Genomic DNA, 11,894 nt, shown 5'->3' with positions numbered 1-11,894 from the left:
AAGCAATGAGGTACTGCCATTTGGGATTTATCATGTGTATAGCTTAAAGAACTAGTCTTTAGCCAATATTCAACAAATCGACCTGGGTAATAGTCAATTAAATGCTGTAATTTATTAGAAAAGATCTACTCAGCTTCACCTCAAAATGTATTGCACAGATCTTTAGAAAGGAGAAAAAAACACCCTAGAAATAAATAAGGCAAGCAGTTCTTTAAAAAGAAGGACAAGAATGAAAAAAGGGAACATTAACTGAGCCCATGAAGTTATTCAAAATATCTTTCAAACAATGTAAAATTCTTCCCAACAGAAAACTTAAGAAACAAAAAAACTATCATACTTCTCCAGTGATGAAATCAATCTGTTTTAAAAGCAGTCTGCGATATACCTATGGGCCAATGTCAGATTTTTCTTTGTCTCTGTCTACATGAAGGACCCTAAGTGACAGCTTCATTCTCAAAGAAGAGCAAACATGGACAGTTTTCCAAGCAGCAGTTGCCAATATCACACTCTCCATTTCCTCAAGACGAAGGTCAGAGCCATGACACTTGCTGAACACAGACTGATGGTTTCCTCAGAAGATGCCACTGTGAGGTGAAGTAAACTTTAGCCACGCATCTTGTCTTTCCAAAATTTTCTGAGTCTGATCATCTGAGAAATTTAGTATGATGGTTATAACTTTTGCCGTGGTCTTAGTCTCACAACCCATCATATACTCAAGGAGCACTTTTTGTAATTATTCAAATTCAGTTGATTCTCCCAAGAGGGAGACATCAGTATGATACAAATCGCCACCCTCGTAAGGTGTCACTACAGTTGTTTTAAATTAGCAGGAGCAGCAGGAAGATCTTATTAAACTCCCTCATCAGTTGTTTTAATGTGGAATTATGCTTCAACTCAAGGTCTTCCTACTCCTGTTTGATTTTCTCCTTCATGTGTTGTTCAGATTCTTACTTTAGTATATCCAATTCTTGCTAATACTCCTTCCTTGTTGTTCGAAAGATTTTCTGCAATCTAACAATCTCCTTCCTCAGTTTCTGCTTTCTTTACTCTGTCCCTGCTGATTTAAACTCCAAGTCATTGTGCTGGGCTTCCAAGTTACTAAGCAATCTGGGTTGGATCACATCTGATACGGAATTTTGTTCACTACCATCTTCCAAAACTTCAGTGGGTTTATTTTTTCCACCAATGTGTTGCTGTAAAGCCTGTAACTTTTCATATTTTGAAATCACCTCTTCCATTTCAAGTCTATATACCTCCTTTCCACTTACTAAGAGTCCGGCTTTTTTGTCTTTTGTTCCAAGGACAGACAGGTTAATTCCTTCTCCTGGAGGGTTTTCTGGACATGTAAACCACATTTCCCTCTCTGTTGTTTTGCCTCTCTGTTATTTTTACCTTCCTCTTCTTCTACATGCTGGGATACTATCAACGAATATTTCTTTTTCTCTTCAAGTTCTTCTTGAAGATGACCTTTCACAACCGGATCTTCATGTTGTTTTGCTTCAGCACGTTTTAACCTTTTCAAGACCCCCTGATGCTGGCACTGCATTTCAGAATGAGATGGTGTAATTTTCTTTTTCTTGTCGAGCTTTAGCAGCAGCTTTCCTTTTTCAGATAAACTTCTCTGTAAAGCATTGATTTTTTTTTTTTTGTCTTCATATGCCATCTGCACACAGATATAGGAATCTGCCTCTTTTGGTTCAGTACATGCTGCCATATTTGCTGCTGATTGAAACATATCTGCTATGTCTGACTGTGGAGAACTTTCAACAACTAAAGTTTTTCCTCTAAGACATGAATTCCCCTCTCTCTTCCTTGCAGTTTTTTATTCTGTTCACTCAAATGGCTTTCTGTACCTTTATTATATTGCTGTTCTTTCTCCTCCATTTGAGACAACAACTGCTTCTTGATAGCAGCAATTTTTGTTCAGCTTTTTGTTTCATTTCTGCTAATTTTGTAGCACTTTCTAACTCGTTTATCTTCCGATACTTTTACCTCCACTCCTTCGATTTTCACCCTTGAGTTCACACATTCTAATTCTTTCTTCTTAATTTCAAGTTTAGCTTCCATGAGACCCTTGCTTTTCAAGCTTTAAGACTTTTTCCTCAGCTTAACTCTGTTCTCCTTTTCTTCTCCTAAGTCTTGAAACTGCTTAAGTTTCTGAACCAATTCTTTCTGTTCATTATCTTTTTGTTGATTGTAATTTCTAAGAACTTCATTTAAAGACTCAATTTCAATTGCTTTCTGAGTAATATGATCCTCTACTTCCATAATCCTTGCTGTTTGAGTCTAACTCAATCTCTAAATTACACTCCTTTCTCCATCTTGTTCTTACTTTTCATACTTTAGACATTCAAATTGTTTCATTTGCTGATCAAAGTCTTACTTCAATAAATGTATCTGCTCCTCTTCTCATTAGCTTTGTTTTTAATTCAAGCTGCATCTGCGATTCTTTAATAGTACAAATTTTGATTGTGCTTTTGTCTTCCCTTCTGAGAATTTGTAAGACCAGTGACCCACCTGCTCAAGAGCAGAAATTTTCTCTTTACTCAGAGTATCAACTCCCAGGGATGAATCTCGCTTCTGATCCTGTAGTTCACGTCGTCTTTTACCATGTTGCTTACTTAGTCAGGAAATGGCAGCTTCTTTTTCAGTCAGGCTGATACTATTCTGAAGTTGAGCATCGACATCAGTTAGCCGTTTTCTAAGAATGGCAATCTCAGATTTTTTTTTTCTGTAAGCTCTTCTTTCATCATTGTGACAGCACTTATGTTTTCCGATAATTCTTTCCTTAACTCTGTGATACAAGACTCCTTTTCTGAAGCAACCTGTTGCTGATTACCTCCTTCCTTCTGTAGGGATTCGTTTTCTGTTATAAGACCTTCAGTTTCAGCCTTCGTGCTCTTAATTTGGTTTGCCTTTTCTTCTAACTTATGGGTGGCCTGTTGAAATGAAGTATTTAGTGCATTTTGCTCTTCTTTTAACTAAGTCGTGCTTCTAATTAAGAAACTTTGCAAGTTTTCATCAGGAGTGCCTCCTTGACCTTAGTTGTGTGGTGCTGACAATGGGAAATCCAAGCAACAACAGCCTTAGTTTTACTTCTACTAATGTCTATTAGTTCATTTGTTCTAGCTCCAACAAAGCTTCAGTTTTCTTACAGTTTTCTATCAGGCTGTAATGCTATTTCCTAAGACAGTGTTTTGAATCCTAAGCTTCTGTCCTCCAGGCTTTTCTTACTTGTTTCACGTAAGGACTTTAAACTCTGGAATTTTAACTCATCCTTGATTTTCAACAGGTCTGTCAATTCCAAGACCTCAAACTTATCTTTTTCTGCCAGCATTTTCAGTTCAACCAGTTCTTCCAGGAGAGAAGTATTTCCCGCAAACAATGATTCAAGTCACTCTCCAGTTTTTCAAGTTGTGCTCTAAATTCAGTTTCATGCTGTTCCTGCAACTCATTTCATGCTTCGCCCTGCTTAACACCTTCTTCCTTCGGCCACGTGATTTCCTCGTTCATCTCTTCTTTTTCACACCCACATGTATAGATCTTCTCCTTCAGTTCTGCTCTCTCTTGTTCTTTTTTCTGTAGTTGGATTTCATATTTTTCCTGAAGTTCTCCAGCTTGCTGAAATAAGCTTCTCTTCCCAGCTTGAGACAGCATTGTTGAGTTCTTGCTGATACACCTCTGTGAGACTTTCTATTTGCTCCTTCTGGTTTGTTTCAAGTTTTGACACTGCATCACTGATTCCAGCTGAGTTAGCTTGTGTCATTTCCAACACTTTGTCATTGAACTGCTTTACTTTCTGACTAAGCTCTAGGACAGGATTTTCCAGCTCTTTTTTTAAGTTTGGCTTCCTGATCCACCAGTTTCTTCTTTAATGTTTCTTGTGTCGCCTTTGCTTTCTGCTTAATATTTTTTCCATTTTCTTTCCTTGACTTTTAAATGTAGTTTCATATCCCTCCTACAAGGTACTATTACTGCCCTCCTTGGCTGACAATTTCTGCTTGAGTACCTCGATTTCTTTATATTGCCCTTCTCTTACTTGTAAATTTGTATTTTGTTTTTCCATCAACATTTGCTTTGTCTGCTCTTGAACAGTGTTACTATCTTTAAATTGAGACTCATATAACTGTGTCAGATGTTATTTTTGCTCCATTTCACTATTCTATTTTTCAAGTTGTTGCATTCCATTCTGCACCTGCATTTTATGAGATTCTAACTCAGTGCAAACATTTTTCTTCTCTGTTTCGACTTCAGCCACACGACTGGTAAGGAGAACTTTTTCGTTTCCCAAATTCAACAACTTCTGCTGCAACTGGGCCAGGTGCTGCTCATGCATTTCTGCCTGGTCATGTGAGGCGCTCTGGTGTGACTGAATGAGATCCAGCTTAGCAGTTGCCTGCTGGAGTTCCCCCTCGGGTCTTTTAATTTATGCCTCTAACTTTCTTACATAAGCCTGCTGTTCTTCCAAATGCTTTTCCTTTTCTTTCAAGAGAAGCCCCAGTTCATTAAAATGATCTTCGAATGTGTTCTCAGTTCGCTGGATAGCTATTTCTTGTTCTTTAATGATTCTGTCAACTTGTTGCTGAAACTGATTTTTCTGCTCATCCAGCCTGGTCTCCAATTCCTACTTCATTGTATCTGTTGGAACAGAAAGTTCCTCTTCCAGCTTGTTGTGGGCTTTTACTACTTATGACAGTTCAGAATAATAATTACAGTTGTGTTTGCTTCACATCAAGCTTTTCTAAAGGCTTTTCATTCATCTCTTCTATGGGAGCCTGGAAGATGCCATACTGTCTTTTTCTTTCAATAATGTTTCTCTTTCTCGTTCACACTTTTCTCTAAATTTTCCCATTCTCAGTCTGAGGCTGTTGCTTTCAGATTTGAAGTCTTGCAGTCCAAAGGTTATCCTGCTGATACTGAAGGCTCTCCAATTCTGCCTTACATTGCTCAACCATGACTGTAATTTCTTTATTGTGCTTATTTTTTTCAGCTTCCAAAAGAATAGCTAAATTTTCTGATTGGTTTTATTTTCTTGAAAGCTTTTGGCCAAAAAACTTTCCAATTCAAGAATTCTAGTTCTATAAGTCTCTGCTATGAGGATCACTTTTTTCTGCAACTCTAACTCTTCCAGAGCCAAAAGATTCTTGCTGCTCTTTTTCTTGGGTGATCTTCAAGTATTCTGATTGACTCTTTTCAAGAGCTACTTTCATTTAATCCTGTAATTCCCTTTCTTGGGTCTAAAACTTCTTGGTCAATTCTTGCTCTTTGCAATTCAGCCCCTTTTCATGATGTTTCTGTAGTTTAGCAATTTGCTCTTCTGAGGATTTTTTCATGATGTCAAGCACCTCCTGTTTCACCCGACTTAATTCCTGTTGAACACTGATGCCTTTTTGATCACTGGCTTTTTCAATAGTTTTTTTGTTGTTGTTGATCCATTTCTTCCTTCATTCTTCTCTGTGCCTCTTCTGTTTTTTGGGCTGTGCTCAAGGCCTTCTCAAGTTCCTCAAAAGCTGAGGAGTGGCTGGTTTGCTTCCATTAACATCTTCGGGAGATTCTGTGCAATGGGTAAATACATTCTCTCCTTTGGGAATAACTTCACAGAGTTGTTCTGTAAATGAAGACGTTCTGCTCCTAGCTCCTGCTGGTGCTGAAGAACTGGAGGAAGCCTGAGAAGGAGTCAGTGCCTGCTGGAGATGCTGCTGCTGCTCTTCACTGAACTTTTGCCTCAGTTTCTTGAACATGAGGTAGCGCGGAGTCCTGAGTGTGGATGAGACCTGCGGGAACTGTGCCTGAGGAGTCCCAGCCACGGTGACGAGGATGAAGGCAGCTTCTTTACACCAGGCACCGCAGGGGCTGGGCCTTGCCGCCTCCTCTAGGAGGTCGTGGGAGGATCAGAACCCTCACCCTGTGGGTGTGGCCACTGCCTCATCTCTTTCTTCTGGGTGCCACTGACTGGCCTCAGGTGCCCCCTTCAGCCTCTGCAGCAGGGGCAGTGACTTAGTTTCTTGTTCTTTATGGCTGAGTAGTACTCCATTTTATAAACAAACAAAAAATCTTTATCCAGTCTCCAGTTAATGGGTAATTGGGCTGTTTCCAAGCTTTAGCTATTACAAACTGTGCCGCTACAAACATGGGTGTGCATGTATCACTGTGGTATGATTGTTTTAATTATTTTGGGAAGATACCCAGCAGAAGGACAGCTGGGTCAAATGGAACCTCTAATCCTAGTTCTTTGAGGTATCTCCATATTGATTTCCATAGTGGTTGCACCAGTCTGCACTCCCACGAACAGTAAAGAAGGCTTCCTTTCTCCCCACAACCCCTTCAGCATTTGTTATTGGTTGATTTCTTGATAGTAGCCAGTTTTTCTGGGGTGAAGTGGAATCTCAGTGTTGTTTTCATGTGTATCTCTCAAATGACCAGTGATGTTGAACATTTTTTCTATGTTTATTTGCTGCTTTTACTTCTTTGTATAAGAAGTGTCTGTTCATTTCAGATGCAAATATTTGAATTGGGTCCTTATACTTGGGGGAGCCTGATTTTTTTTTTTTTTAGTTCTTTATATAGTCTCTTTAGTAGACCTTTGTCTGAGGAACAGCTGATAAAATTTATTCCCACATTGTGGGTTGTCTCTTAGCTCTACTTGTGATTTCTCTGGCAGTGCAGAAACCTTTTAAAAGCTGAGATTTCGATTGTTGATTCATTGTGCTAGTTCCCATGCTACTGAGGATTTGTTATACAGTATTGTGGGATTTGGCTTCTTTATCCATTCTGCCAGTCTATTTCTTTTGATTGGTGAATTGAGGCCATTGACATTGATAGTTACAACTGATATGTATTGATCTATCATTGTCATGTTATTGTCCTGTTGGTTCTTGTTTATTTTTCTCCCTCTCCCTTTAAATTCTTGCCTATTGGATTTGCTCTGTTGGGCCTCACAGAATTGTGACCTTCATTGTCTTTTTTGAGGATATTTTTAAAAATTGTTTGAAGTGCTGGTTGGGTATTCATGAAGTTTCTGAGGTGTCCTTTCTCATCAAAGTATCTTAATTCTCCATCAATTTTGAAAGATAGTTTTGCAGAATAAATCAGCCTAGGCTGGAAGTCATTTTCTTTTAAAGCTTGAAATACCTCACTCCAAGCTCTCCTTTACTTGAAAGTTTGTGTTTAAAAGTCTGTTGTGATGATAATGGGCTTCCCTTTGCATGTAAGTTATTTCTTTTCTCTAACTGCTTGTAACATTTTGTACTTCTGTTGGGTTTCTGGAATCATGGTTATTATATGTCTAAGTGTAGACTTTTTATCATAAATAGTTGGAGTCCTATATGCCTCACTTATCTGTATTTCAAGTTCTTTTGCTCTGTTTGAGAAGTTTTCTGTTACTTCTGTGAACAATTTTTTATGCCATTTGTGCTTATTCCTGCTTTTTCTTGGACTCCTCTTAATCTTATATCATTCTTCTTATGTCATCTAGGAGCCAATGGATTGATTTGTCATGATCCTTTACTATTTTTAAGAAATCTCTCTTTTCATGGTCACTGATCACCATCCTGTCTTCTATATCTGATATTCTGTCTTCAGATTGGATTAGTCTGCTATGTATACTTTTAATAGAGTTTTTAATCTCCTGGATATCAGTTTGAATGTTTCATGGATTCCATTTCTTTCTTATGTTGGGCCTTCATGGTTTCCATTTATTTCCTATGCTGAGCATTCATGGCTTTCGTTGTGGTCCTGAACTCATCTATTTTTTTGTTATCCATTTCTGTTCTAGAGTTTATAATCATGTCTTTTATCTGTCTTTTTTCTGTTTTGAATATTTCTAGAGCCTTATTCACCTGTTTTTTACTTCCTGTGCAATCAGTTCAGATTGTCCAGGGGTTGATTATCAGGTTTTTCCATCTCTTTTCCCCCAGAATTTACCTTTGGTAAGCTGGAAGACTATGTCTTGTTTAAATGTCTTTTCATTTCTATTATTGTTGTTGGTATGGTCCTCGGTTTAATTCCTGAATTGACACATCAATATTACTTCTTATAAATATCTTTGTTGCTTTTATGTAGAACCCTTAAGGAATGATTGCTTCTCAGAGGTGTCTTCCAGATATACCTGATCTTTAGGATTGGAGTCTCTAATAACTCTGGGGCAATCTCATTTTCATTATACCAGGAAAGACAACTGATTGGATCAATCATAACACTAGCCCAAGTGATATAATCAGCAATAGTAGAATCAAACACAGCTTAGAAAATGATAATTTGTGGTAGTTATTAATCTATCACCTGTAACCACGTGAAATAAAATGAAATTGAAGACTAGCCCAAAATACGTTTATAATGAATAATCCGATCAATATAGTAACTTTACCCTTTGGGATGGGGACTTACGAGTAAGGCCTTTCCTCTTACTATTCTTCACTTCTTCTGTAGCTAAGGGCAATGGCCTTCAAGACCCCTGTGCCTCTGCAGTATAGATGAGGAACAGGCATGGCCAGGAAGCCAGAGGAGGCCTGGGTGGGACAGGGGCCCACACAAATGGCTTCACGCAGTTCGCGTCCTCACCGATCTGCTGGTGGTGGGAGGACTGGGAGACAGCCTCTCTAATAAATGATACTAGAAAAACTAGCTTTCCACATACTGAAGATCAATACTGGACCCATATCTTTCACCACGTACTAAACAAAAATCAAAATGGATCAAAGATCTAAATATTACAACAGAAATATGGAACCTGCTAGAAGATAGGTTAGGTAGAACTCTTGAAGACACTGGTATAGGCAAAGACTTTATGAACAAAACTCTAATCACACAGGAAATATCACAAAGAACCAACAACCGGGATCTCATCTTATTAAAAAGCTTTTTCACAGCAAGTGAAACCACCAACAGAGTGAAGAGATAATCCATAATGGGAAAAAAATTTGCCAGCTATTTATCACACAAAGGACTATTATTTAGAATATGTAAGGAACTGTAAAAACTCATACATCACCCCAAATTAAAGACCCAATCAAAAAATGGACATCTGAAGTGAATAGACACTTTTCAGATGAAGTAGAAATGAAAATATGAAAAAATGTTCATCATCATTGGCTCTTACTTTTTTTGTGTGTGTATACCTGACACCCAAAGTTAAGAAAGGAGAAGTCTATTTAGCTCATAGTTTGTAGAGATTTTCAGTCCATAATTGTCTGGCTCCAAGGCAGAGTGGCATATGGTAGAGGGACATCACAGAGGAGAACAGTTCATTGGGCCCACAAAACAGCAAAAGCAACAAGAGGCCTTAACAGGGTCTTCCTGCCCCTTTTATATTATTCAGACTACTTCGTGGGGATAGCACTCACACTTTTAATCCAAGTTTCCTTGAGTCTAGCATTGAACCATGAATCAATTCCAGCATCATACACTCTAGAGTCAGCCACCTCTGCAAAAGTTCCACCTATGACTACATGAAGCTTTGGGGAGACATCAAAACATAAGCCATAGCACTGGTCATTCAAGAGATACAAATTTAAATACTGAGATTCCACCTGACTCCAAAAAGAATGGGTATTATCAAGAAATCAATAACAAATGCTGGCAGGGCTGTGGGAGGAAAACAGAAACCCTTGTCCACTGTTGGTGGGAGTGTAGACTGGCACAATCACTGTGGAAATCAGCATGGAGATTTCTCAAATAACTAAAACTAGAGGTTCCATTTGACTCAGATATTTCCCTTTTTTGTTATCTTCCACAGTAAAGAATTCCACAGTAATATACACACACTCATGTTTATAACAGCACAGTTCATAACTAAATCCTGGAAACAGCCCAAATATCCACGGACCAATGAATAGATAAACAAAATGGGAAATTGTTTTATACAATGGAGTACTACTCTGCAATAAAGAAAGATGTTTGAGACATTTCTAGGTAAATGGATGCACCTTGAGACCATGCTCTTAGGTGAAATAAATCAGGTACACATGTCTACATACCACATGGTTTCTCTAGTGTGAGAAGACTAAAGTATAAATAAGGACCAAAATGTATAAATGACATTGGGAAATGGGAAGAAAATGTTCAAATAGAAAGGGGAACAAGAGAGGTGAGAGGAGGAAAAGAAGGAAGGGACAAGAAAAAAAAAGAGAATAGAAGGAAAAATAGAAACAAGCTTCTGTAAATAAGGAGGGGAAGAGGAGTTGAGGAGAGAGGAATGGGAAAAAAGAATCAAGATATATCTGTACAGGTGCAAATTCCTTGTGATGAACGTTATCATTATGTATATCAATAATGTACCAATAAAATAAAATAAAAATCAATAAATACATCCAACTATATACTATCACCCAGATTGAAAATTATAGTTGAAAAGATGACATAAATACTGTAATGTTAAGTACAATAAAAATAATTTTTAAAACTAATGCTATAGAACACTAGGATCATTTACTGTATTAGAGGCTGGTTTAATTGAGTTTCTAGATACAATATACTTCAGAGCTTCCAAATCTTCAGCCTCCATGGATTCACATTCTACAAATTGTGGAACTAATGTAATAGACTTGGATTCTGATTCCTAAATATAGCACAAGCAACACATCTGTCTTTCCCCTATCTGCCTAGAGAGCTTCTGTAACAACTCTAAATGCTTAGGAACTCTATAACATACTTCACCAGTGACTGAGGCATCTCATTTGCAAATTACCTAAAATATAGACGTTAGCTTTGGAAAACATGAATTTGTTCCATACATCATGCATTCTGTACATTGAAATCGAAAGAGAAGCCTAAGGCCACTTATTTGCCCACCTGACTCAGAAAGCAAACACACCAGTCCAAAACAACTGCATCTACCAACCGTGTTTGCCAATTGTCCAGTGCAAATATCTAATCACTTCACTAATGTGCTTTTTCACAATAATCTCCGTAAACCAACTTTTCACAATAATCTCCCTAAACCAACTTCCTAGTGTAGAAATGGAGGGTGGGACAAGTGGAACCAGAGACTCCATGGTGGATGTTGGAAATCAGGAAATGTTGCCACTGGACAGGGAGGGTCCTTGTTCCAGTTGCAAAGCAGCCATGTCCAGATCCCATACCTCCTGCAAGGAGGTCACCCTGCACACATTTCTCCTGGGAATTAAACGGTCTCATGGTGGATACTCAGCCACCCATATGTGTGCTGCCTGACCCTGCCACATCCCTGGTCTCATCTTGCTTTTCCAAGTTATTACTGCTCATTGGAAGTCAACTGGCATCTGTGAGACCCCTAAAGAGAGAGTCAGGAGGCAGGCCTGCAAGCAGCATGTAAGTCCAAGAGCCTCCAGAGCCAACTTGAATGGTTCCTGTGGCCAGATAATTCAGTATTTCCTTATATTAACTATGCAGTGGTCAAATTTAATGTGTGTTTAAGTTATTCTGAAAGAAATTGGTGTGATTCAAGCAGCCAACACATGGTAGACAATGTCACCACAGAAAAAAACCTCAGAAATCGTTCACTGATAAACAGCATACCACACGGATTCAACGGTGTAATCAAGTGTGGTTCCATGGACCCAGATTCGGAGGACACTGGAGGGTGAATTTTCCAGTTTCCAGTTCTGCATGTGAGGGGCTTGGAGGCTGCCACTCATTCTAGCAAGGAAAAAGTAAAACAGACTGGAAAACCAATGACTCTTCTTGAAGCCAAAGAGGAGCAGAGTCCAGGTGAACCCAGTGCTACTAAGACTGGAGAGACGAACTGGAGTCCCTGGCACCAGAGCTGACCCAAAAGTAAAGATTCAGGGTGGGGGCAATACAGGCATAGGAAAGCCTGATCTGGAGTTGACCAACTACTGGACGTCCAGTGTGGACAACTTGGGAGTCAAACGCTTCAGGGACACCCAGATCCAGTTCCAGGACACCACCCACTTTAG

The 11,894-nt window shown here is 38.8% G+C and overlaps 1 pseudogene; it reads right to left on the bottom strand.

Moving 5' to 3' along the window:
* Positions 1 to 818: 818 nt before the first annotated feature.
* Positions 819 to 11,133, bottom strand: LOC104874561 (annotated as a pseudogene).
* Positions 11,134 to 11,894: the final 761 nt, after the last annotated feature.

The sequence above is a fragment of the Fukomys damarensis genome, unplaced genomic scaffold (genome assembly GCF_012274545.1).
Source record: "Fukomys damarensis isolate Sample0158 unplaced genomic scaffold, DMR_v1.0_HiC HiC_scaffold_25, whole genome shotgun sequence".
NCBI classification, from domain to species: Eukaryota; Metazoa; Chordata; class Mammalia; order Rodentia; family Bathyergidae; genus Fukomys; species Fukomys damarensis.
The sequence above is the reverse complement of the archived record's forward strand: the minus strand, read 5'-3'. Positions and strand labels throughout refer to the sequence as shown.